We start from the raw sequence: 27,327 nt of genomic DNA, 5'->3' as shown, positions 1-27,327 counted from the left end.
ATCTAATCCATACCGGGACGTCTTCAATGAATACCTCCTATTCCTGATTACATAAGCGTGGCTATTTGTTTTTTAAAAACTTTGTGTGTTGTATACAAGAATTCATTGAAGTTACTGTTCCATGACATAGGTATATTGTAAAATCATGTAGCGATTTAAGCTGAAATTTCTGTTAATTTTCATGTCTTTATGTAGGTATTAAATAAACACGCACCTACAATTAACTTAAACAGTGACAGTCAAAATAATTTAAAAATAAAGCTATTATTTTTTTTGCATTAAAACCGTAGATATTTAACATTGTGATTTTTGTATTGGAGGAAGGTGGATAATAGGGGGATCAGCAAGAAAATTGGCGGGTGACAGGGTGGAAAATAAAGGGGCGTCAAAGCTTAACCTCGCCAGGGTGAAAATTTTATCTTGAGGATCCCTGCATCCTACACACTAAAAATTATGCAACTGAGTTTCTGCGAGAAATGGTGGCAAAGGGACACTCCTTTTGGTGTTAAAATGGAATAGACTTTGTTTAGCACCATCTTGGGTGTCTTGTTACACCATTTGCTGTCAAACCACATTAAGTGGTGAGCATCACGAGAATGATTGCTACCACCATGAATTTAATTGCTACCACCATGAATTTAACGTAAATTATTCCAATATTACCCACATGGGTTCGAAAAATTAGCAGTACGAGAAATATATTGTCCAAAACATGGAAAGCTAAAACATTTATAAACATCACAAATATATCCGGGTTGCGTATTTACAAACCCTATAGTACTGCAGAACCTCCAGCGATATTGGCTTCTGATTGGCTGCCATTCCGGAAGTTGATGCAGCGTTCCTTCAAGTTAACGCTAGATGGCAGGGTTCAAATTAACAGTGTAGATTTCAGATATCCATCACAACAAGATAAGAAACCCATTTACACTAAGGTTTATTTTTTAGAAACAATTATTTAAATTAATGTTTTAGAAGACAGAAATCAGAACTCTTTTTGAAGTGAATGATTTTTCTATTTAAAGTCACATCAGTGCAAACATTGTAACTACCAATGACTATTGAGAAAATTATGTATATCCAACGTATAGCATTTTAAACATTACATTTTATTATATAAATGTATATTTCTTAACATAATTTCGACAATCTGTTTTCAAACGTTATTACTATATAATCACAAGGCTCATTTTTCCATACTTTTGCTGTAAATGAAGAAGCAAGGGACAATGGACACGGAACATAAACACTTCCGGTGCCCACAGCCAATAAGAAAGCGTTCTGGTTCTGCAGCACTGTAGGGTTTGTAAATACGCATCCGGGTTGGCAGAAAGGTTAGTGGAAAATATTAGATAAGATAGTACGCTTATTATTGTGAAACATATGCACAGTTAATGAAACGAAATGTTTACGGTTGAAGAGCAAGTTTTACCATTAATGACCGTCGCTATTATGCATTTCTCATGCATGTATTACAAAACGAGAGTTCCCATTGATTTTGGAAAACCAGATTCGCAAACTTTTTCAAGTTTCCCCGACACTTTCAAATTACTATGGAGCCCCACACTTTTTCCAACTTTTGTTCCTGCACTATGCTAAACCTTATGTATACAGGGAAAGTAAACTGTCCTTGCCCTCCTCCCCCGCAGGTTTGGAACCTTGCCCCCCCTTCCCCCCGCAGTATTGGCACCTTGCCTCCCCCTCTCCCGCAGTTTTGGCACCTTGCCCCTTAGTTTTGGAACCCAATCGCCACCACTGAAGTTTCGAATTTTTAATTTGAATTTTAAATTTTGGGTGTGTCAGCACTTAGGCTATTTTGCAACCATCCGGGTTCCAGCCCCTTACCATAACTAAAATAACTGTAATGTCGCGTCGTAACTAAAATATTAAAATATTCTGACTGATTAAAAGCCGAGGCAGTTAGGCACTCAGCACACAAAAGGACAAAACACAGGACAACACACAGAATTACTGGCCATGAGGCCAGTCGCCAGAGCCTCGTTCGTCTGCAAAATGCAGTCCAGGGTGTACTACGTGGAAGAGAGGTTGACAATTGGGTGTACTACGTGGAAGGTCACCCCTTACACCCCACTGCAGTTTCGAGTTACCTTTAGCTTTGCATGTTAATCGAACGAACTAAATTCATTCAATATTGCTGAAAAAATACGAAAAGTAAAATAAAATTTGCATGTGAAATATTCCTCCCCCCCCCAAAAAAAAAGACAGTAGGGAAGGGAGTTTTTAATCCATCCTGGCTGATGTATGTGTGTGTGTGTGTAGACACAGTGTAGTATCCATGTATCGTAATTTGTTTTGTGCGTGTATTAATCTGACAAGACACCATTGTATAAGCACCAGCTTGTAATGATGCAAAAAAATATTCAAGGCAACTCCCTAATTGAAAGAAAGTCGTTTCTCTTCTACAGAGAAATAAAACCAACTCTGCAGATGCATTTATTTGTTTCTTTTTGCTCTCCCGTTGCATTTGGCTTAAGAGGAGTGCACCAGCACACCAGTTCCACATTAATTCCCGCGCAATTTGTCCGCCATCTTGAAACCTTGGCATTCCAGTCCTAATGGAACAGTTTCTTCAATATTCTATTACTTTCAATTTCCTCTGGCGGTTCCATTAAGTCCACCATGACAAGAAGAGTCCGAGGAATTTAGCAAAGTGCAACTTTTGTTCAGCTGTGCGAAACCAGCCTGTTTCATGCTTCCAGTGCAAATGCAGGTGAAATAATGCAGCCCAAAAGTATTACAATTGACTGTTTGACTGTGAGAGGTTTATACATGGTCTTCCCTGGCTAAGATATAGCAGGCAAACCGGTTTTCCCTTTGCATTAAATAGGCAATTAAGGAAGCAGGTCTTAAACATTATTGCACATACTTTAATACACTGTTGTCCCAAGTATGTTTCTTGGATTGTTGCTAAGCCAGGTTTCCCATTTCTCTTTTATCCTGCTTGAAGGGTAAAATGTCAAATGAAGAGAAAGAATGTTACAACATGAAATGCTAGAGCCATTTTTTTTACATACGCTAACCGCAGAAGGTCCATTTAAGAAGTAAGCAATTCGAATTCCGATGTTATTTTTATTGCCCGAAATAGATAACTGCATCGTAAATTCAAGACAAGTTGCTTGAGACCTCTGTGTGTGTGAGAGAGAGAGAGAGAGGGGGGGGGATGTGAAACGTTGCAAATTTGGATGTATTTATTTGAATGAAATCCGCTTATTTTTGCCCCTGTGGCATGTTTCACTCTGATCCATTTTTTCCTACAGTGTTATAACGGTCAAATATTGAGTGACAAGTAATTAATCTAATTGCCCGTTAGTATGAATTAATTGCAATTGGTAATATTAATATCCGTCGCGAATACAGGTGTCTAGCGAACTGCCTTAGCCAGCACTAGCTTGCTCAACCACAGTTTTCCGCCCGAATTCGGATTTACATGCATTCTTATGGGAATATCAAGAAAAATGCAACTTCTAAACCAATGGACCGAATTGGATGAGATTTTCACCAGCGGAAGACCACATCTTGAAAGTACTGATTCCAAGATTTGAGCCTAATCAGAACAGAACTACGGGAGTTATGAATTATTAAAGATTCATCGCCGGATTGAAAGGGAGAAGCTACCCTGCCGAGTTGTCTTTGGTTTTCGTGACTGAATACAAAAGAGGAAGAGTTAGCCTAATCTCTGCGCGAGGGGCTGCTGCCAGGGGTTAAGGACCTGAGTGAGCATTGGCCAGGATAGGAGGACAACGGTCAAAGCACCAGAAACAATAAACAAGCACCTGATCATAGAGGGTACAGCGTCACTACGTTCAAATCTGAAATAAAAGGGATGATTTGGAACAGTTTTGCACAGTTTTGCCTAGAATCGCCACCAGAGTGTGAGCTTCGCGCGACCGAGCTGCGAGTTGCAAGCAGACTCGTGGTCTGGATTTGTTTTCCTCGAGTGAGTGTTTCAGAGCCATGGAGTAGAGCAGAATATAGAACCAGGGGGTCGTCCTCCCCTTCACCGTCAACGCATCCGTGCACATACGTGTGGTTATGTGAGAATAACGCCAGACACGTCCACCTGTGTCAATCGTCCGAAACAACGTCCAAAGTAGTGAAAGTTAATAACCTTTGATATCCATGTGAAACCGCGAATGGCTCATCGCGTATGTTCATCTCATCGCCCAAGTCACGTATCTGTACTTACGAGTGACCGCGAAGAACTGACCTATTATTGCGCAAGTTGTCGTATGGAGTCGACAGTGAACGAGTGAAGCCAGGATCCGATGAGGCCAGATGGAGCCGCCGACCGATCCACTTTCGCCAACCAGGATAACCGCGAAGTGCCACACTGGAGTGCAGATGTCTTCCAGAACTGTAGGACCACTTCCGCCCAACCCAGGTCAGAGGGAATGCAGCTAAGGTAAGATCCAACCATGTGCGTGTGTGAGAAAGATGACGACTATCTACCGCGAATCTGCGTGAATCAAATCATTGCTTAACTTAAATCAGTGCTATGGCAACCCTAGACATCTGTTTTCCGGCGGAGTAATCAAATGTTAAAGATGAGAGTTTATGTTAACAGTAAGCAATAGTTCATTGAAATATATTTATACCTTCAGAAAAGATAGAAGGGGTTCGCACAAGGAACAATTATTCACTTTATGCTTAAAATCCTAAACGATAAATTGTAAAAGGCAATGTAGCCAAGACATAGCAAGAGTATGGTCAAAGTAGTAAATAATCTAACCTTTGTATTTGTCATATTGTCGCAATATGCCATAGAATGAGAGAATGAATGTGAGATCGAGTGAAAGAGGGCAAGATGTAATGTGTATTTATCTGTGCTTTAATATATGTGTATATTCAGAAACACCGTAGTATTATGTAACGTCATTTCAGGTATTTAAAATCAAATCCTCGTAGGTTTATTCTCGGTAACTCCGACTGTTAGGCACTTATCCTGACCGTATTATATTTCATGTAATGTTTAATTCGCCCAGCAGGTGAGGCGAGAGATTCTTCGTTGTTGCGTTGCTAAGCTCAGTTCAGTTGAGTTAATTGAGTTAATTAGTTAGTTATTAAATTAGCAGCCCGTGACAAAATATGGCGCCCGAACATGCGACGAGTAGGTAAAAAAGTAGGCAAGTAAAAATGTTGCCCGAACATTCGACGAGTAGGCAAATAAATAGGTAGGCATATAAAAGGTTGCCCAAACAAGCGACGAGTAGGCAAATAAAATAAGTAGGCAAGTAAAAAGTACGCCGAATAATCGACGAGTATGTGAATAGACAAGTAGGGGTGGGTGTAAAAAGTAGGCCCAAATAATCGACGAATAGGCAAATAGAAGAGTAGGCAAATAGGAAGCAAATAGGAATTAGGCTCGTAGAACAATGTTACAGGCAGGCTAGTAAGGAACCTGGAGGTCACGAGTATTCTAATTAGTTGCTTATCTACTCAATGTGAATTTATTAAGTTTGATTGTAATGGTTAACAATCAGTTATGTCTATTACCCAAGGGGATTTAATACTTGTTGTTAAAGAGAGTTTTCAGCCTACGAATGTCTACGACAGGGTACCAGAATTTAACGCTAAGGGGGAACTAAGATTTTTTTTTGTTGAAAGTTAAATAATTGCAACCTGTAACTGAAAATCCTGATAAGAATCTATAAAGACGTGTTCATTTAAAGTATTAATGTGTAATTTGTACGGTGATTTTAATTAACTGAATATGCAATCGATGTGTAGCTAGAACCATTTTGTGTGTTTTTTATGGTGTAATAGTGAAAATAATTTGTCGCGACTATAGCATTTATCTCTAGCAGAATTATTAGAGCATTTTATTATTTTATTAACAATGGGCGTTATTAACTTCGGACGATAAAGGACAAAAGGACACGCGTTATGACACACGGAAGCAGGTGAGGGGTGCGATCCCCGGGATCTGAAACCAGAAACCAGGAAAAGAATTTTGATATCTTTTCCTTCGGCGATAGCAAGCCAGCCGCGAGAAGAAGAAGAAGAAGAAGGGAGAGAGGCAAGCAAAGGACTGCTCGGCTCCGCCAGAGATTAACGAACAATACCATGGACCGCCTAGGGGTTGAGAATTCTACAGATACAGGCGTTTCGTCAGCCGGCAACGTTGATAAGGATCTAGGGAAAGATCAGTCGGTAACAGGGTTGCCAGTTCCAGAAAATATGGACGTACAGGCCATGTTCTCTCAGCTAATCAGCTATATCCAAGCTAGAGATGAAGAAAGAGATCAGAAGACTAAGAGAGAAGAAGAAGAAAGGCGGAAGATAGAGGCTGCCGAAAGGAGAGAAAGAGAAGAAAGATTGGACCGCCGTTTCCAAGTGCTGCTATCCAAAATTGACCAAATGAAGGATTTCCAAATCACGCAACGGAGAAGAAACGAGGACGAAGAGATTCGCCGATTGGAGACAACGTCCAGGGATGCGAACCCAACTCCTTTGCTCGTCGCAGCAGACGTGACCAACCAGCTGACCTGTCAATCAGCACCAACTTCCTTGGATCGCCAAGCAGCGCGTGACGTCATCGGCCGGAGCGGGAGCTCGCCGAGCTTGAACGCTTTCGCCCAGCAGGAGACACGCAGTGTGTCCAACCCGGAGTTGAGTACTCGCGGAATCTTCTCAAAGGTCAGCCTAGATCATTTCCATACGTACAACCCCGATCACGACGAGATTTTACCGTCAATCTTCATAGGGGACTTCAAGAGAGATTGTTTGTTGTATGGTGTCGGTAGCCCAGACTGCTTGAGGCTAATGCGAAAATTACTCAAAGGGAGTGCAAGGATCTGGCTCGAGCAGCGGAATCCACAATTTAATAGCTTTGAAGAGTTTGAACGAGCATTTCTACAACAGTTTCAAGGTCGCCAGCTAGTAGAACGAAAAATCACTCTACTTAGAAATCGCAGGTTTGATGAGAGCCAGAAAATCACCTATAAACAATTCTTTTGGCAGCGAGTGAGTGATTTCCACGCCCTGAAGCCCGGAATTGAGCCAGTTGAAATGTTAGCCGCAGTACGCGCAATGTTTCCGCATTATGTGCAACGTCAGCTAACCGGAGACGCACTTTCCAACCTGGACACGATGTCGATGATTCTTTGCGATTTGGACGCGCTGGAGCAAGAGAAACGAGCATCCTGGGAAAACAAGAATCACAGGAGAAAGTATGGAAATTTTGATGAAGAAAGGCAAGAGGGATGCCCGAAAGTAAAATTGGCAACAAACGATAGTCGGAGACAGAACTCTGGGAGGAACAATAGAGAAGCTTATCCCCAGCGAGGCCAGTACAGCAATCACCGCCCACAACAGCAACACTTCCGAGACGATAGGGATGGAGAAAACACGAGATGGCAACACTGCCGGGGTCAAAACAACCCGAGTCAAGATGAGAGGAATCGTGCTGTGAATGCGGTTAGAACAGTCGTGTCCCCACAGTCTACTGCTAATTTACTCGATTGGAATAGACCGTCTACTAGCCGTAACTTGGACTCACTCTCCCCAGATTACCAACCTAGACGAAGTGGACTGAGGCAAGAACAGCGATGTCTGGAGCAGACAACCGATATTCAAGGCCCGACGGGAGACTAGAAGACTCCTTTGTCAGTCCGGCTCAGGTCAAAGGAGACACTGAAGAAAATATCGCACTAGAGCCACCCCGATTGTAAAGTAAACAATAGGAGAATTAGAGATTATTTTTTTTATATTAAAAGGCAAAAAATGTAGACCTTTCTTATAATTAATGCAAGAAGTATGCAAACATATGTGTGAGAGGGAACAAATTGCAAATCAAATATTTACTTATATCTTATTTACCGTATTATTCAGTATTCACTTTATTATGTATAAAACTACAGGGTGTATCCAAAGTTAGTATATATGTGGTTATATACGTTGAGATTTTGATGTTAAAATGTACTTTATATTGTATTCTTGTATACTTTATTATATTCGTTTATATTCTCATGATTATATCACAATTGCAGAAAGTATAACTTCATTGTAATGTTGAGTTAAAAGTTATACGGTCCAGGGTTCGAGTCCCTATTCAGACGCCTATGTGTGCGATCATTAACAAACATCATTAATATGTGGTATGAATTTTTTCCTGTCACTCGCAAGTTCGCTCTGAAAAAAATTCATAATTAAAAGGAGGGGAATGTTATAACGGTCAAATATTGAGTGACAAGTAATTAATCTAATTGCCCGTTAGTATGAATTAATTGCAATTGGTAATATTAATATCCGTCGCGAATACAGGTGTCTAGCGAACTGCCTTAGCCAGCACTAGCTTGCTCAACCACAGTTTTCCGCCCGAATTCGGATTTACATGCATTCTTATGGGAATATCAAGAAAAATGCAACTTCTAAACCAATGGACCGAATTGGATGAGATTTTCACCAGCGGAAGACCACATCTTGAAAGTACTGATTCCAAGATTTGAGCCTAATCAGAACAGAACTACGGGAGTTATGAATTATTAAAGATTCATCGCCGGATTGAAAGGGAGAAGCTACCCTGCCGAGTTGTCTTTGGTTTTCGTGACTGAATACAAAAGAGGAAGAGTTAGCCTAATCTCTGCGCGAGGGGCTGCTGCCAGGGGTTAAGGACCTGAGTGAGCATTGGCCAGGATAGGAGGACAACGGTCAAAGCACCAGAAACAATAAACAAGCACCTGATCATAGAGGGTACAGCGTCACTACGTTCAAATCTGAAATAAAAGGGATGATTTGGAACAGTTTTGCACAGTTTTGCCTAGAATCGCCACCAGAGTGTGAGCTTCGCGCGACCGAGCTGCGAGTTGCAAGCAGACTCGTGGTCTGGATTTGTTTTCCTCGAGTGAGTGTTTCAGAGCCATGGAGTAGAGCAGAATATAGAACCAGGGGGTCGTCCTCCCCTTCACCGTCAACGCATCCGTGCACATACGTGTGGTTATGTGAGAATAACGCCAGACACGTCCACCTGTGTCAATCGTCCGAAACAACGTCCAAAGTAGTGAAAGTTAATAACCTTTGATATCCATGTGAAACCGCGAATGGCTCATCGCGTATGTTCATCTCATCGCCCAAGTCACGTATCTGTACTTACGAGTGACCGCGAAGAACTGACCTATTATTGCGCAAGTTGTCGTATGGAGTCGACAGTGAACGAGTGAAGCCAGGATCCGATGAGGCCAGATGGAGCCGCCGACCGATCCACTTTCGCCAACCAGGATAACCGCGAAGTGCCACACTGGAGTGCAGATGTCTTCCAGAACTGTAGGACCACTTCCGCCCAACCCAGGTCAGAGGGAATGCAGCTAAGGTAAGATCCAACCATGTGCGTGTGTGAGAAAGATGACGACTATCTACCGCGAATCTGCGTGAATCAAATCATTGCTTAACTTAAATCAGTGCTATGGCAACCCTAGACATCTGTTTTCCGGCGGAGTAATCAAATGTTAAAGATGAGAGTTTATGTTAACAGTAAGCAATAGTTCATTGAAATATATTTATACCTTCAGAAAAGATAGAAGGGGTTCGCACAAGGAACAATTATTCACTTTATGCTTAAAATCCTAAACGATAAATTGTAAAAGGCAATGTAGCCAAGACATAGCAAGAGTATGGTCAAAGTAGTAAATAATCTAACCTTTGTATTTGTCATATTGTCGCAATATGCCATAGAATGAGAGAATGAATGTGAGATCGAGTGAAAGAGGGCAAGATGTAATGTGTATTTATCTGTGCTTTAATATATGTGTATATTCAGAAACACCGTAGTATTATGTAACGTCATTTCAGGTATTTAAAATCAAATCCTCGTAGGTTTATTCTCGGTAACTCCGACTGTTAGGCACTTATCCTGACCGTATTATATTTCATGTAATGTTTAATTCGCCCAGCAGGTGAGGCGAGAGATTCTTCGTTGTTGCGTTGCTAAGCTCAGTTCAGTTGAGTTAATTGAGTTAATTAGTTAGTTATTAAATTAGCAGCCCGTGACAGTGTTAAGTCATATATATCACATGGAAATTATACGGAGACAGTCCTTTAATGCCAAAGCCTCACTGGTTCTTTTTCTTTAGTCGACACATGACCAACGCGTCGACTTTTGTATCGTGATTTGTAGTTCGGAGCTTCCTGCCTGCATCTCAAACAGTTCCCAAGCTGTCATCACTGAAAATCTTTACCTGATCGAGAATCTCTAACATACTGTGTCCAGTAGGATCAGGGCAAGTACATTTCCTTAAAATTTTATGTTGAATTACCAACAAAGTAACTTAATACCTGTCTTGTTCCATTAAATAAGTATATATTTTAGTTCCTGTTGTCAGACTTGACAGTTTTTAAAATTGTGTTGTTTTAATATCGTAAGGAGTAGCTAGAAACAAAAACATACATTTTGAAGGCAAACTCCTCACCAAGTCTTGCTGGAAGCAGTTACAGCTCAGTATAGCTCCACATGAGCTCTGTTTGTTGCACTGAGAATATCCAGCCTATATTCAGTCTCCCTCCACGTGTTCTGTAGCATCTGAGGGGTTAGAGAAGCAAGACCATTCCTAATACGGTCCTGCGGTTCTTGTAGATCATCTATCTTTTGGCCAGAATGTCTTTGATGTGCCTAGAGGGGTAACACCAAGCTTCTGCAGAATGTCAATGGCAAATGAATGTATTTTCGGCTTGTCATCTGGCTTAATTTCGTGCATCAACTGCACCTTGTATGCGTACAAACGCAACCATTTTGTGCACGACTTCATGAACAGTGAACATTGGAATTCCTATAGCCGCGACGGCCTACCGTCCGGCGCGGGGGCCGCCTTTAAGGCACCCTGTATATGCATATTGGATATATATTTCGTAGGTGTTTCAGCCCACTAATTTTCATGTTGTAGGCACAGTACTATCTTGGCTACCGACAGATTATTTCATGGTGGTTAGGACTGTGACTGTTCAAGAGGGCTGTGGAAAGTGCAAGTGAGAAGAACAATGCTCCGGATTACAATGGTTTATGTTGGTTAACCAAGCAGTGGTGGCAATTAGGGGGCAGGGCAGTTGCTCCCATTTTTGCCCCCGCACTATGCTAAACCTTATCCACAAAGGGAAATACACTGTGTTTGCCCCCCCTCCCCAGTTTTGGCACCTTGCCCCCCCTGGTTTTGGAACCCAATCGCCGCCACTGTAACCAAGTAAATAATAATTTCATTGTTCATGATTGTCACCCACACAATTCAAGAAATGAAGTGTAGAGAGCTCACGACACTACTCTTCTGGCGAATAACAAATTTTTGGGTCCATTCGGTGGTGTGGGTGAAACACGTCCGTTCACGCCAGAATAGCTCGACGCTAATGTACAGTCACCAAAATTAAAAATAGGAGACCTAGATCCTGAAATGTTCGCTTCTAACTCACCAGCGGTAAGTGAAGTTTAATAGCAAATTTTCCATTGCATCTTCTACCATATCCGTAGAGTTAGGCAACACACATAGCAGCTTGCAGGGAAGCGAACATTTCAGGATCTCTTGTCTCCCATTTTTTATTGCCGGTGACTGTACACAGTATTGTTTGTTCTGCCTATTTTGGGGGAGCGGGTAGGTGACCATAACGCATTCATATATCATTAATGGACTACACGTATGGTTCAACTGTGACGTTGCGGCAAGAGTTCGCGGTTTGGAGACATGTTCATAGTGTGCGAAAAATCCTACACCCCCCAGAAATTATATTATATACACACTATTAGGGCACAGGTCTACTAATTAACGCCTTCATGACACGCCAAAGGGTCAATGCCCAGACTTAAGAACAAGAAACGCTGAGAACATGGCTGCAGCTACAAGGAAACGTCATCTGCCGCCATTTTGATGGACCAAACAAGAGGAAGAAGAAATACGACTAATTTCTGCGAGAATTTACGAGTCGGGTCTCCAGACCATGTGCGCCTTTCCTCACATCTTTAGCTGGCAAGTTAAAGAAATTAAAAAAAGGACCACTACTATAAAATGAACACCAAGAGCCTTGCAGTGAATGCACAAACAATGGTCTTCTTCATACTTCGGAATATAACTGTGTCCCACGTGCCATCACGCAGACAATAAACATTTTGCACAAATGAAAGGCAAAAGGGAAGAAACTGCAATGTGCATAGTTTTATTGGTCGTATGGAGTGGCACCGTGGGCCCTCAAAAGAAGTAACTCGCTACTTAAGTCACGTGTGCTGGGCATAATCCTCCTTTTGGCAGCTGGGCTTCTTGCTCCCCTGCTAAAGGACACGCCATCCGCCCCCTTTCTTTAGTGTTTTTTTTCCCCTTCTTCGGCTACAGAGGTCCATGTAACATAATCTTGCAGAAGAGAGTAAGCCGTAACTCTTCTAGCCAAATTGGCGTACTGTGCATGGTAACAAATTTTTGACGACCAGGGCGTGCCTGCTCTGATATTTTGCAAAAGGCTCGCCGCTGGAAGTGTTAAAGCAGTGGCGTAACCAGGATTTTCAAAAGTGGGGGGGTACCGATATTTTTTTTAGTAACAGCCTTCTTTTTTGCCATCTTTTCCTGGACCAAAGCGGGGGTTATAACCCCCACCAACCAAACCCCCCCCTGAGCACGCCACTGCATTAAAGTCTACTTAAAACACAAGCCGTGTCCCTCACTACGATCATCAACAACTGCTATAACTTTTAACACACAAAGCAAGTTTTCCAAAGTGAACACGAACTTGCAAACAAGAAGTCCAATGTACAGTTACCGGCAATAAAGACGAGACACCTAGATCCTGAAATGCTTGTTTCCCTGCAAGGCGCTGTGCCTGTTGTCTAACTACGGCGATAAGTGGATTTCAACAGCAAATTTTCCAGGGCAACTTCTACCAGAGCCGTACAGTCAGGCAACACACATGTCGCCTTTCAGGGAAGCGAGTATTTTAGGATCTAGGTGTCCCATCTTTATTGCCGCTGACTGTACACTCGGTTCTCAACAACCAGTTCTCTAAATCTGTTGATACTATCTATTCATACCCTATACACCGTCAGTGATTTATCCAAGCGAAATTACCGAGATTGTAGAAGATGCCATGGAAAATTTACTACTAAACTCCACTTACTGCCGTTTTTATTTAACCACAACCCCCCCCCCCCCCAATTTTTACAACACACCCTAAATTTCACATAGCGGCTCAAATAAAATTATGCCATTTTGTTTCCAAATATACCCTCCCCCCTTAAATCCAAACTTACCCTCCAACTGGGCAAATTCCTGGACACCGTACTCATTGATGCTACTTGATTCAATTGATTGAATATATTTAACATTAAATTATATCTTCCAGATCCTTATTAATCCTCCAAGAATACTACACGTGTAATTGTTATACACATTTGTGTTCATATTTCCGAAAAACCTATGTTCCTAGCATGGTTGAGAAAGAAATATAGTTTTGGTTCACAACAGACCATCAAGTATCTACCCGGGTGAACTGTACACATACAAGCATGTCACTGTTTCTCACTAGTAAGAACTTCTAGTTCTGCGCAACCTACTTCAAACTTTGTTGTCTCCTGTTCAAATCCCGTAGCATTTTGAATCTTTATCTGATCTTACACAATGCATTCAACACATAAAGTCTTATTCAGTAATCTGCAACTTTTAAGGTATTAACTATATCCAGTCCTCCTTTCTATAATACAATATTCTGTGTATTACACTTCTTCGTAACAATTTACTAAATGTTTTCTCATTTGTTATTTTATCTTTAATATTCACATCTCGGAAGTAGGTTTTTGCAATCCTAATCCTTCGTCCTTAAGATTCACATCTCTCATTCGTGTAGTAGATAATTTCGCATTTAGAATTTTGTTAGGTTTCCTTTTTTTCCCAACTCTAAGCTAGGTTTGTTAGTTTTGGCCCAATTTCTGTTCCTACTGTAAACTGTTTGCCCGTCTCGTACCATCTGCTTTCATGTTTGTATCACATCATGTGGTGTATTTATACAACAAGATGATATGGTGTACTTCAAGACAACTCTCTCAAGCATTTTCTATTCTTGTCGCTGATCCATGTTCACATATACAGAATATAGCATTCACGTTCTTCGTACAACTCTAATTTACTCTTTATTTATTTTGGTAACATTCGTCTATATCCATCAATCCACTTAAACAAAAGCGCTTCGTAGACCGTAAATATTTCCTGACATATTTGTACAGCCTTTATAAGGCTTTAGACAAAATGTGGAATATTCAATGGTCCTTATTTCATCTATCTGAATTTGTTTCCAATCTCCCATGCACTGTTTAATTCTTTTGAGAATGTTCTTCAGATATCTTCACCAATTCACACAAACGAAAGCCTTTCCTAGATCCATACAGCAGTACTGGAGTAGAACTCCAAAAGCGGTACACTCAGTTCGAAGCTTGACATCGAATTGAAAGATTTGTCTACTTACCACGCAAGAAGGGAAAACGTGACCAAGGGAAAATACGCAAGAGGGAAGAAGGGTGCGGGGAGGAAAAATGCTTTAGCACTGAAAAAGGATGTACGAACAAGGCTGTGGTGTTTTATGTTCTAGGTGGAGCAGCGCTTATGACCATTCGCCAAAAGACGTTCGGGTCTTAAAACGTAATTTACGACCCTCGGCTTCTCTTCTGGTATCGTCTGCATATGATGACCCAGTCTTGGAAAGGGAGGACGGGGCGTGCTTCCAGTATGGATACACCAAGTGAAAAATTGGAAACAAGTCCTTTTTAAGAGGCTGTACACATTTACGGCCGAAGGAGATTAACATTTAACAAATATAATCCTTCCCAGCAGGTCTTTTCATTTTTCGTCAGCGCATGTGTGTGTGTGTGTTGCTGGCAGCTTCTCTTCGTACCCGCTCAGTTTTAATATCCTTTACAAAGAATAGTTTCCGGTCTCCTGTGCGTCATTCGTAAGTATTATTGTCCTAGTCTCCCCCTCCCCCCGTCCCTCTGTTTCTTTTTTTTTTCTGTCTCAACGTTCTTCCTGCCACTGCGTTCTTAATGGCTTCATCTTGATGTCTTTGTGAGAATTGCAATAAGGACACAATATATTTCTGCGAAAGGTCAACCGATGCACTGGTGCGTACTCGCCAAGGGCGTACTCAGAGGAGGGTATGGTGGAGCTGCAGCCTCCCCTTCAAAAGCATGGAGAAAGAAAATACAATTGTAGGTATTACAGCGCAATACGTACCTCGGAAACGGATTTTTTACTTTTGAGTCTGGAGTTCGCTTTATGTCGCTTTTCTGTACCTTTGGATAATCGAGACGATGAGGATGAATAGTCTTAAGTAGTAACAATATCACGGAAGAAATATTTCCTCTTAGATACTGGTCTACTTCATAATGTATACCTTTATATGTGCTTAAACCACTTCTGACAGTGACAATCTGCAACTCTTATAAAGATTATGCAAATAATAAAAGTACAAACGAACATTAGTAAGTACGAGTAATGACACAGATTCTGGGAACTTACAGGAACGGAATTAATGTTACAGGCGGAACCAGCAAATGTCCATTCTCTTGCTGTAGACTCTGAAAGAGAGAAGGACGCAAGCCTATTTGTAAATATACCTTGGTAATTGCAGACTTGTATATCTTCCTTGAACGTTCCTGATAGCCCCAAGGAATCGAGTCCACATCTGGGTTTTGCCGTGGATGTGCTATTTAAAAAGTTGTCAGTAAAAAGGTAAAGGATGATCCAAATAACTAACTGCAAATATAAAGTGCATTTTCGCTACATGACCTCATCCCAAGGACAGGTTTATGCAACAAATGTCAGTAATAAAAGTTATAATCATTCCCTGTTAAGTACTGCACAACGTCACAAAACAACCAACATGTCTCCTTCCGGTCTGTAAGTACGTAGTTAGAATATAGCAGATATGAATTTTATGAAACGAGAAAGCTGATTCTTTTGAAATTATGTGCAAACCCGATCCTTAATTTATTGGGTATTCGAAGTTGGTATTCGTTCTGTATCGAAAACTACATCGATCATTGTGAGAATTGCCATGGAGATTACATGGAATCTGCTATCCAATCTCCGCAGAAGTATCTGGAGCGGTCGAAAGAGGTAGGGGTGAAGCCCCAACCTTTGGACTTCATTTTTCGCTAAGGCAGTATCTACTTCTGTGCTTTTCTATATTCACAATTAGGTTACATTCAATTTCTTGATTAAGCAGTTTGGACTTCCCTTGAATATTCCTGGGTGTCCTTATGCCTATCAGGGTTGATTCTGTCCCCACCATTTCAAAAACAAATTAGCTGACCTCTGCGGGAAAGTTGCACGAGCATTCCGACTCATTGTATATATCTGAACATGAGTGTACAATGTGTGTAGCAAGTAAATTTCCTATTTTGTTATGGATCCAGAAATGAGTGACACTCCCCACGAAGCAAGTTTCATTTAGGTTTCTGTCTAACCATCTTCCTGGTTGGAGATGTGTGTGTGTAAGCAAAGCAATATTCCTGTCAAGAAATAAGTGTATTATATTATATTTAAACTTCTATGTGCGAACCGTTGGCTGTACGCACTACATGTTGATTCACATTTGTTATTTTTTTGACACATGTTTGAAAATTGAAAATATGAAACAAAAACAAACATATATATATTGCACAATGCTGGTTCCACAGTCCACGTATTATAAGCTAAGGTCACTTTTGTGCTGTTTCTTCGCTCCGGTATCCGCTATCGCCTTTCCTCGTCGTTCTCTCACTTCCCACAAATATCTCCCCATTCGTTGCACTATCTTCTACCACTTCCATTATTTCCCTCCCTGTTACGTTCACCCACTTGTCTCGCAAATCACGCATAGAGGGGCAGGCAGATAGCAGATGCTCGTCCGTCTCTCCCTCCCCGCACAAACAGCATATCGTTTCCCCTGCTTCATTCTTCATTTTTACTTGTTTCCAACCTCCCAGTCTGAACCATGCTAACCCACTAAACTGTGCTCCTATGTTCTCTGGTCTTCGTTACGCACATTGAGTTGCTAACCATAGATTGCGTCTAGAGTGCGAAAGAAGGGAATGTAACAACACGGGTTACGTCTACAGCATGGTTGTCTCGTAATCTCGTACCAAACTTCCATCATGATTTCAGCATCTCAATGTTGTGCTCTTAATGAGCCAAGTTTCCGGTTGAAACTTGTCTTCAGTAAGATGGTGAAAGAAGTGGGAAGAATATGAAAATGATTGGAAGAGATTACAATGATGATAAAGTACAGTGAAAACTGGAAGACTTGCAAAATTGCAGTAGCCCTTGAATTTGGGTATGGTATCGACAAAACGAGACTTTGCAGCCTCGGTTTCGTGTTGAGTTGTAAATGCCTGTCTCGTTCTCGTCTCGTTCTACAACAGCCGTCTCGTCATCGTCTCGGTCTCGAAGGGCGAGTATTCTTGGTTTCGTCTCGAGTCCCGAAATACACAGTATAAACAACACATGTCACAAAATAACTTTTTCCTTAAAAAGTTTTTCCAATTGAAGCTTCGATTCGGCGCTACGAACCCTCGAAGAGCGGAATCTTATGCAGAATACATGCAACCATTGAGAACAAGCTCACAATTGCGACTAATAGATCGACTTTGTAATTAATATAAGCAAGAAATATGACAACTATGTATGTAGTGTCACATATAGGCCTAGTTGTCATATTCTTCAAATAACTTTGGATGTCGAAAGAGGTCTTGCAGTAGAAATTTCGTTCAGGTAAATTGTTCATCATATCTAATGATAACACTGTTAAGCCTTGTTTCCATGTTTAATAAAACACTAAAGTGCTGACCAAGACAGAATTTCTTGTAAATAACATAATATAAACGCGACGTTTCAACCTTACAGCAAGGTCTTCCACAGACTCTGAACCAAATTAAAATGAAATGAAAGAAATAAAGGTTCTGCCTTGGTCATCATTTTAGTATTTTATTACCACATCCAAGTCTCGACTCGTCTCGATGTAACATGTCTACTTCTCCTTCTTGTCTCGCTACCATCAGTACGGTTGATCAGCAAGAACGTCCTTAAGAAACATTTCCATTCGTCTGACAAAGCATTTATTCCACAAGTCACATAAGGTCCATCACCTTCATGAATTCATTAAAATCGAGAACGCCATCGGCGTTTATGTCCGCAGCCTTCAGCATCCCCTCGATCTCCTTCTGCGAGATATCAGGCACCATCCTCTTGAGCGCCAACGAGAGCTCGGCCATGGTTATGGAGCCGTCCTTGTTCGCATCAAACCTGTCGAAGGCGTCGCGGAAATCTGCCTGCTGGGCCATGAGCGCCAGCTCCGCAAACTGCTTTTGGTCGATGTGTTTCTTGGCTCCTGGAGGTCCGATCTTCGCTATGAGGGCCTTCACCTCCTCGTCGGTCCTCCTGCAGCCGAGTTTCTGCAGCGCAACGGAAGCCTCTTTGGCGCTAATCTTCCCGTCCTTGTCCGAATCGGCAGAGTTGAAAACGCCCCTTGCTTTGGAGGCTAGCTTCTTTGTCCTTGCATCCTGATTTTCTGTCTCTTTGCTTTGTTTTCCTGATGACGACGCCATTGGTTTTCTGTCATGATATTGCTCATTCTGCCTGCAAGTGACCGGTTCCTAAGAAATGAAGATTGCAACAATCTAAACATGCATTGTTGTCGTTTATTCATCGTCTTCAGCTACTACAACAGTAGCCCAAAGAATCAGTACATGTTCCAAGTAGCCAAGAAATAGGTGCTGTGAATCAAGTTTAAGTAGAACAGAAATAAATTATGAGTCGCCAGTACCATTTTTAACAGTAAGCATTGGCTTGATTGATTTGCTTTTTACTTCGTTTTTTGTGCCACTTTTGGCTAATTTGTGAAGATGGGGATGAGTGATGATATAATGAAATTGATGGATCGACACTCACAAACATCCATGGCCAGGTCGGGATTCGAACCCAGTACCCCTTGCGTCGTAGCTCGATGTGATAACTATTGCACCACGGGAGCCAGCAGTAAACATTGGCGTACGCAAAGGGAGCTGCTGGGGCTACAGCCCCATTCGAAATTTTGACAGTTTCAACATTTTCAAATAAAACAGTGAAGAACTCGTCATTTTTGAGAATGGAAAGTTCTGTATATACGAAATATCTTATTGTGTATGTCACCCTCTAGAAACTATGTACTATTCACCTTTACAATCCGCCTCCGCCGGCAAAAAAAATATTTCGTACCCCAGTGACAGTAACTATGATCTGATCTGGCCAACAGTAACTATGATCTGATCTGGCCAATTTGTTCAGAATCGCCAAATATAGTGAAGGCATATTACTATATAAAGTATATTGCTACCCATGCATTGATATTTATTGTTTCTAACAGTCTCAAACACAATTTTTTAGTTAATACAAGACACCATTGTTTCCGTGTAAGTTTTAGGTTTTACTCAAGAGTCCCACTGACCTAGAATCCAGACAATTCATTCTATAGGAGTAAAAAAAAGTCACGGAAAAAAAAGTCTGGGAATTTTGAAAACATATCGAACAACCTGTAAGAATCAGAGGTTATCTAGTGTTATTGGTTCTTGCCAGGATATTGGAGAGAAAATACTTTCCTCTAGATATTCTATAGTTTTTGCTCATTTATTGTTAACACGTGCGGTTATTTAATATCTTAAATGGAACTAGTAGTTTTGCACTTGGTATGGCGAATGAAGCATCTCTGCGAAATTAGCAAAGTTTTCAGTGACAATGGGAGCTGGCTGGTCACTTGCACTCGACCCGGGAACAGAATGCCACTGAAACAGACTCTCTACTAATTCCGGGAACTTTTTGAACGTACCTCGTATTAACATTATTAAACATAATGTAGAAAATTTACAGTCCTGCGTGCAGTGTGTTTAATTAATGCAAAATGTTAAAAACAAAGAGGGGGATTATTTTATTCCTAGTAATATAGCTACATCTTAACCTTCGAGAGATATATAATTACAGTATACAGTGGATGGCATAGTTACCCAATTACTACTTATTCCCTGTTCTAGAATTGTTATATTGCAGGCTCTTTTTTATTATTATTCTGTAGTAATATGAGAAATCATACAGTAAATTGCATCTGATCATGCAAGGAAACGTACTTTTGAAGGACTCCTGAGCACTCTGTAAAACAATTATGCACCATAAAAAACATGGGAAAGTGCATATCGTGTTATAGAATAATATTACGTAAGGACAGAAAATTCATAACGTGTAAATATCTCATTAGATACGCACAGTTCCTGCCTTCCTCCAGGCTTCCAGGTTTTCCAGACTAGTAGACGCCCCGACATTGGAATTAAGTTTCTTGCTTTGGTGAGGGGGGGGGATGCCCGTTCAGTGGCGTATTTATGATTTTATTTGGGGGGTATCCAAATTTGTATATGTTACCAGTCCGTAAACTAAATTATGTTCTTGCAGTTCTAAGTATTGGTTTTAACCTAGATCATTAAATCTTATAACATTTACAAGTAATTTAGAAACAGTATATTTACATTCTAGTCATGCTCTGGGCTCCGGCTATGGAACGCACGCATGTACGAGTCTCCTGGTATTTATATTGCAAAGAAACCTAAACTCATACAAGAGCTATCGAAATAGTAACACGAACCACAGATATCTTTATCTGTGCTCTAACCTTCTTACAAGTTTCTTGTGAACATCAGCACTACGCCATGAACTCTTAAGTGAAAAACTGCCTGCTCTTGTCTTGGCTCGGTGAGGTTAGTCAGGTGCAAAATGGTGTCCTCCTTTAATCCACAAGGCTAGAAATCTATGATGACTGGATCATTAATAGACACGAGTGTTTTTTCAGTTGCGTTTCTTACATAGTCAAGAAATGGTATAACTTACTATACACTTTCAATACGTAGTAGTCAAGAAATGCTATAAGTTACTATACGCTTTCAATACGTAGTAGTCAAGAAATGTTCTTTCAATACGTAGTAGTCAAGAAATGCTATAACTTACTATACACTTTCAATACGTAGTAGTCAAGAAATGCTCTTTCAATACGTAATAGTCAAGAAATGCTATAACTTACTATACACTTTCAATACGTAGTAGTCAAGAAATGCTATAACTTACTATACACTTTCAGTACGTAGTAGTTAAGAAATGCTATAACTTACTATACACTTTCAATACGTAGTAGTCAAGAAATGCTCTAAGTTACTATACACTTTCAATACGTAGTAGTCAAGAAATGCTATAACTTACTATACACTTTTAATACGTAGTAGTCAAGAAATGCTATAACTTACTATACACTTTCAATACGTAGTAGTCAAGAAATGCTATAACTTACTATATATGCTTTCAATGCCATTTTCTCTGGCAGGGATCAAAATTGCTTTTCTTTTGCGGGAAAAAAAATTTTGTTGGGGGAGATTCTCCAGCATCCCCCTGTTACTTCGCACACTGCGAACACGCTTATATTAAAATCAAGAAATCTTCTAAATGTCATTCATTACAAATACAACAGAGCTCAAAAATATAGTATACAGGGGTCCCGGGTTCGAACCCTGGCCTGGGCATTGATGTTTGTGAGTATCCATTCATCAAGTTCATCATATCATCGCTCATCTCCATCTTCGCAAATGAGCTAAAACTGGCACAAGAAGCGAAGTAAAATAAAGCAATTCAATCAATCAATCAAAAATATAATATACATGTGCCGACAAAATCTGGGTTTGTACAGGGGCGATCAATACACGGATGGTCAACACATGACCCCACAGAGGATCATACTGGCTGTGGTGCTTCGCACCAAATCTAGGTTAACCTGGAAGTTTGTAGGGTTCACTGGAATATACGGGTATCGCAATACTGACGTCATTCTAAATTCGTATAGTCCATAATAGATTTTTCGTTGCTTGATTCTGGATTAGCATGCAATATTAATTGTACATTATCTAGTGCTTTAACCAAATGCTTAAAGCACGGGGTTTGTAGTAAAGCACAGGTCTGTCGTAGGTTCGACTCCCACCACCCGAAGACGAGAGAAAAGTTGCTCTTTCAAAACGTAGTGTTAGAACAAGTATAGCTTAAAGCACTAGACACTGGATAATGTGTAATGGCACTAACATTCAGGGAACTATTTATTCTAGATGTTTCTAAAAGCTTCCGGTAACCGGAAGTAGATTCAGTTCCCGGTGCAGATGCCCTGGGATCGTGGACAGTTCCACTGTCGGGAAAACAAAAGCGTTGTCGATATTTTCTTTCTCTATTTATGTCAAATGAGAAAGTAATGTTACCAAAACTAAATGAAATGAAAAACTCGTTGAAATGAAATTGAAAACAGTAAATGGCTATATCTCACTGACTAGAAATCTGATTTTGCTGAAACTCTCGGCATTTAAAATTTAGTTCTCTCTGTTGCTTACAATGAATTTTTGTTCGGCGTAAATTCCATAGCTATGAATTCAACAATAACACAAACAACAACCAACAATAACACAAAACAACAACAGTAAACAAATAAAACGATAATCGGTGATAACCAGGTCTAGGATTTTTATGAATCAGCGTATTTTTTTTTTGGTAAGGGTGATATGTTCCATAAATATATAGAAATCCATATTGTGAAGAAACTAATTGAATAAAGGTGCTTTTTAAGGGCATATTTGGCCATTTCTAAGTGATAAAGCATATTTTGATGGATTTTCGGTCATATTCAGCATATTTTCGCTTTTTCAAGAAATATACAGTCATTTTCCCAGCGGATTCGTCCTTACTCCCATGTTTACTCGAGGTTTTTTTTTTGTTTTTTTGGACTGCAGCAAAATCTTATTCATTTTTAATTGAAAATTTACAGAAAGTATTCATTGTGCATTTCAACTCATCAGGGCCCATAAAGTGAACTAAAAATAGTATGTACATATTTCAGCATAAGTTAAGATATTGATGTTTGAAACAGGGGCATATTTTTCAAATTAAAGTGCATATTTTGTAAACTTTTACGTCATAAGAGCATATTTTATTTTACATAGGTCATAACAATCGCAGCACTAGTGATAACGAAATAACAAGGCGTGATACAATTGCAAAACGTTGCAAAACTTTGGTGGGTTGGTGAACCATACACACCTTTCTTGTACAACCATCAAAGTGCGACGAAGAAAATAACAGACAAAAGGACTCTACAAATGAGAGAATTAGCCAATTACGGCTCTTCCGTATTGTTTTTTTTTTTCGTTTTATCTCCATGTTGTATATGGTTACTATGCCGTCTTCAATGCCTTATCTACATCACATATCGTTTGTTTATGGCACATCGTTTACCATTATAATTGCTCGTAATGATATGCGATTCACTGTAGTTAATTTTTCGTATACAATCAATCCATCATTCCACTTATCACTTGTACTACATAAAGGACATTTTCATGCATGTACAAGGTACTCGTAACACTGAAGGAAGACGAAGTCTTATTGTCTGTGATCTTTAAGGCGTAAAGGTAATGAGTCAAATGATAGTGGAGTTATACTCACTGGTAAACTCAACTCTGTTACATCAGTTATTGCTACAAGTGTAGATCCATTGAAACAGTACTAAACCTTTCATTACAACAGTATTATTGTTCTTCCCATACACGAGCGCAGGAGAGGTCAAGGGGGAGAATCTGATCCCTGACGAATGCTGGAATTGTAAAGGTAGACAATACATAATTGCGTTATGGAGGAGGGAATACACAATAAAGTACAAAAGACAAAAATTTGTAATTGGGGATCATTTTATAGTGTGGTTTCAGTCACCACTTTGGTTTTTCCCTAGTTCTTTACCGCTTTGATTTGAAAATTTTGATTTTCTCAACATTTCGGGAGGGGCTGTAGCCCCACCAGTCCCCCTCTGCACACGCCAGTGCTGATTAATGAAGTAAGAGTGTCATTCGATTTATTTGTAAGCCTTTTTACCTCCTTTCTGTTTCTCTTTTCTTGTAGCTCGTTCTAGAATTTGCGCAATTTCAGCATCTTTTTTTCATTTGTTGGCAGAAACCAGAAATTTCTTCATACTTGTAATTCTATGAAATCAGTTCATTATGAATATTTTAATCCATTCCGCATGCATAGACTCTTACATTTTATGCATGAGTGCCGTAACGCTAGAATGCCCTATCCTAGTTTCTTCTTTACTTGCTCTCGGGAAGCCAGAAAACAGCGGCGATGGGTCACCCAAGGATTAAAGTTCAGTCGGGAAAGAAAAACCTCGTTCTATCTCACTGTTCTATTGCATTGAAGGGTACGTACAAAACAGGGGCATATATAGTGTGTGTCCGAACCCACCGAAAATCATTCTATTAGATGAATTCCAACTTCGGTGGCACAAAAGGTCTCTGTTCCCCTCCCTCTTTATTTTCCTTATCTGTGGTTCAGACTAATTTACATATAAACATGATTTCGTACAGCAGATTCAAAACATACACATAATTTACTCACTTCCAATGTATGTGCGACGAATTTATTCTGCGAACACATAGGTGTAACACAACCAGACTAATGGCCTTACCGATGGCGTAGCGGTAACGTCGTCGTCTTGTAATGAAGGGGTCCCCGGTTCGATACCGGGTGGAGGCACATTGCACCTTAAACTGTAGGACCAGTCCCGATTAAACTATCTGTGCATAAAGTGAACTTAAAACAACAATTCAATACAACAAGGCTAACGAAAAAAGTACGCGAGTGTTAATAATAAGTAATGTAGTGGAGAACGAAGTGAGATTGTACAATTACATAGGAATTAAATCCCCCCGTAGTTGCTTAGAATTTTCGTCGGCTTGTAAATACTTTTTTTTTTTTTAAAAAAAATAATATTGTTTAATAACGCTAATAAGATTATCTACACTAAATTTCTAAGTGATAGTATTTGTCCCTCCGTGCGCAAGAGAAGGTAGGATTTTTCAGTGATGTAACCGGGTAATGTAACACGAGAAGACCAAAGATTGTGAGAAAAGTCTTCAGTCACTTGTTTATTTCCTGTGTCTAGATTACATGACATGAAATACTGTACTGATCGGTTACCACAGAAACTGCTCTATCCCCTTCGCGTCTACATGGCTTTCTTCGCGTGCTTCTTGAGGAGGTTCGCGAACTCGTCGAAGTCGATTCGGTTGTCATTGTCCTTGTCGGCCTCCTTCATCATCTGCTGGAGCTGCTCGTCCGTCGCCTTCTCCCCTATCTTCACCATGAGCTTCTTGAGCTCCTCCAGCGTGACGTACCCGTCGCTGTCGGCGTCGCACATGGTGAAGGCGTCGTACATCTGCTGCATCTGCGGCGACATCTGGAACAGCCTCTTGGAGTACCTGTTGAACTCGTCGAGGCTCACCTTGCCGGATTTCTTGGCGTTGATGTACGTCACCAGCTCCTTCAGGTCCTTGCTGTTGGCCTTCGCGCCGAGGCTCTTGACCGCCGCTTCGAACTCCGGCGTCGTCAGGGAGCCGTCCTTGTCCTTGTCGAACTGCAGGAAGACGCTCTTAAGCTCTTCCGGACTCTTGGAGCAACCGGCCGCCGAGGCTGCCATGGCAACACTCACATGGCTTTCCGGGGCGCGCGGTTGTTCGACTGGGGTCCTTGAGGGTTGCAAACGCTGCCCATGCCTTGCAGTGAATCTTGACACCCCTTGTCACTTGCCTACCATGGATACCAACGTGTAAATGAGCATATTGTTGTTCGAGTGTTGCAACGTGCTACTGTTTCCAACGGGATTATCATTGTAATGATTTACCGTAGTCAGCAAGCACTAGCGTGCCCCAGACCCGTAGGGGTACATCCATAGGCGCCGACCTTGAGGGGGCAAGGCACTTCTTGCCTTCCCCCACCCAAATTCACGCAAAAGGACACGTTTTATGTATATTTCATACATAAAGTATCGTTATGTCGATCTTGCCCTCCCCCACAAATGTACCTTGCCCCCCAAAATGTATCTTAATTTGGCGCCTCTTGGTTCATCCCTTATCGGTAGCCGCAAGGCGAAAGAGTTGGGGGATAGAAGCCCTGAAGATGAAATAATTAAAACATATTATACTTACAATATTATAATCCTGTTAAGGAAGTAAAATTAATTACCACTATACAGTATTTAAATTAGATATTTATAGGATTTAGGGTGAGGCTTCAGCTCCCCGAGCCCTCCCCCTTGGCAACGTGCCTGGCGTACCCAGGATATTCGAAAGAGAGGTTACGTACATTTTTTTTAGTAGTTAGGCCTCATTTTGCCATCTTTTATTTCCTTTGACGTTCTTCTTTTTTCTTTTTTAGAAATACTGGGCACTTGGGGGCGGGGCGGGGTTTCGACCCTGACCAACTCGGACCTTGGGCAGTCCACTGTCAGGAAGTGTCCATTAATATCTATTTGTTGGCCAAGCAATGATACGTCATTGTTAGGCAGCAAGTATGCTTATCATTCATCATAATTGAAGTGTTCTGTTTCTGTTTCAAGCTAAATATTCGTCCTGCAAAACTGTATGTATATTTTTTCCACATCTTTACGTCGATTGCCGTGATACGGAAAAGAAATAACCATTTCCTTTGATTAATTAATTAATTGATCTAGCCATTGCAGTATGATATTCACAACTAAATCAAAGTAATGTAAACATGTATGTTCACGATTGATTGATTTGGCTGATTTTACTTTGCTTTTCTGACAATTTTGTTAATCGCCAAGGTGAGGATGAGTGATGAAACGATAAATTTGATCAAGGGACACTCTTTTAAAAAAAAAAACAAGCCCAGGCAGGAATTCATACCCATCACCCCTGGCGAGAGATAGAGAGAGTAATGCGTGTTGCTGCAAACGACAGCTGCGTTTTCCCCTCCATGCACTCACTTCCCCTCTCACTCGTTCATTGGTCCAGCCCTCACGAGGTACTACCTGCGCAGGGTCTTGTTTTCATTCACTCGCTCCAGAGATTCCCCGGACAGAGAATAGTGCCGTTGAAAGCGTTTTTTTCTTGATTGTTGAAAACCGAAAACTGAATTTTGAAAAAGTGCATGAAACAGCTTTTAGTCTTTGAAAGCTGCTTTCCAGTTTTAATTACCCTTTTCGATTTGGAAAACAGTTTTTCGGTTTTATATATACCGAAAACCTAAAATTTCAACAGCACAAGTGTTATGACTAATGCTCGGAAGTTGAAGACCTATAAATTGCCAAAAAAAAAATACCTAAAAATATAAAAAAAGGACCTACAAACGGAGAAAGGGACGTATAAATATGATCCAAATTAATTAATAACTTCAGTTTTAATTACATATTTATTGAATAAAAAAAATACAAAATTCTGGTGGTATGGAACACACAGTGCGAATAAACTATAAGAATGAA

At 40.6% G+C, this 27,327-nt stretch overlaps 1 protein-coding gene and 1 pseudogene across 4 annotated transcripts in view; one reads left to right on the top strand and one right to left on the bottom strand.

Moving 5' to 3' along the window:
- The window catches only part of LOC146000355 (uncharacterized), a 314,375-nt gene that overhangs the window by 219,622 nt on the left and 67,426 nt on the right, over positions 1-27,327 (top strand). The window lies entirely within an intron of this gene.
- LOC146000356 (neo-calmodulin pseudogene) lies at positions 24,974-25,629 on the bottom strand (annotated as a pseudogene).

The sequence above is a fragment of the Lepisma saccharinum genome, chromosome 16, assembly GCF_977018435.1.
Source record: "Lepisma saccharinum chromosome 16, izLepSacc3.1, whole genome shotgun sequence".
NCBI lineage: Eukaryota > Metazoa > Arthropoda > Insecta > Zygentoma > Lepismatidae > Lepisma > Lepisma saccharinum.
Note: the sequence above shows the minus strand (reverse complement) of the source record. Positions and strands in the feature narration are given on the sequence as shown.